Raw genomic sequence first — 769 nt, 5'->3', positions numbered from 1 at the left:
TCCAGCCTCTGGACCAGATCTTGTTCTTCTCTCTTTACTTTAAGTCTCCTAAAAGTAACATACGGTACATTAGATAGTTACTTCAAATAAAATGTCTGACTGTGCTACATTTTTAGCACTGACTGACCTAATCGATCAAATGTCATCACTGTTTCTGCTCTACACTGTGAGCTACTCAGAACTGACCTCTCCTCCAGAGGCTGAAGGGCTTTCTGCCAAGCATCGTCCACAGCGTCCTTCACCTCGGAGAATACACTGTTGATCTTCAGCCACTCGGCATCCAAGCTAACCTGAAAAGAGTAATGGACAGTGGAGATGCTAAAGAAATAAAAACTATAACTAAAACTAAAACTATAACAAAAAATAAAAAGGGAAAATTTGCTGAACCTTACCTTGCAGCCTTTTACAGATAATCTGACTTCGGCCACCTGCTGTTTCCTGATTTTAATTTTCTGTTGTAACTCAGCCCTCATACGGTCTTGTCTTGCCTTGAATGAAAACACAAAGTACAAGTATTCATGCATTCATGTGGCGTCAGAATAATTGGAAAAACGAGTCTCCAACTGGGAAAATCCATGTTAGTTGGTCACATCGCATTTGCAGAAACTGGGAATTGGGCCTATCCGACGAGCACACGAATGCACCATGTGCCTAAAGCCATACTAGCATCTCTGAGATGAGCTGAACATTAGCATGCTAACATACTGACAATGACCTGGTGATGGTGCCTAGGTACAGTAGATATTGAGACATTTCACTAGAGGAAAAG

The 769-nt window shown here is 41.5% G+C and overlaps 1 long non-coding RNA gene across 1 annotated transcript; it reads right to left on the bottom strand.

Annotated features, from left to right (window-relative positions):
• Positions 1 to 727, bottom strand: LOC147819949 (uncharacterized). The gene is made up of 3 exons (XR_015438547.1): positions 393 to 727; positions 187 to 290; positions 1 to 48 (listed from the first exon to the last, which is right to left on the bottom strand). It is a non-coding gene; the product is annotated as an uncharacterized LOC147819949 (long non-coding RNA).
• Positions 728 to 769: the final 42 nt, after the last annotated feature.

This window comes from Seriola lalandi, unplaced genomic scaffold, assembly GCF_002814215.2.
Source record: "Seriola lalandi dorsalis isolate HSWRI2012SDOR001 ecotype SW California unplaced genomic scaffold, Sedor1 jcf7180002011235, whole genome shotgun sequence".
Classification (NCBI taxonomy): domain Eukaryota; kingdom Metazoa; phylum Chordata; class Actinopteri; order Carangiformes; family Carangidae; genus Seriola; species Seriola lalandi.
The sequence above is the reverse complement of the archived record's forward strand: the minus strand, read 5'-3'. Positions and strand labels throughout refer to the sequence as shown.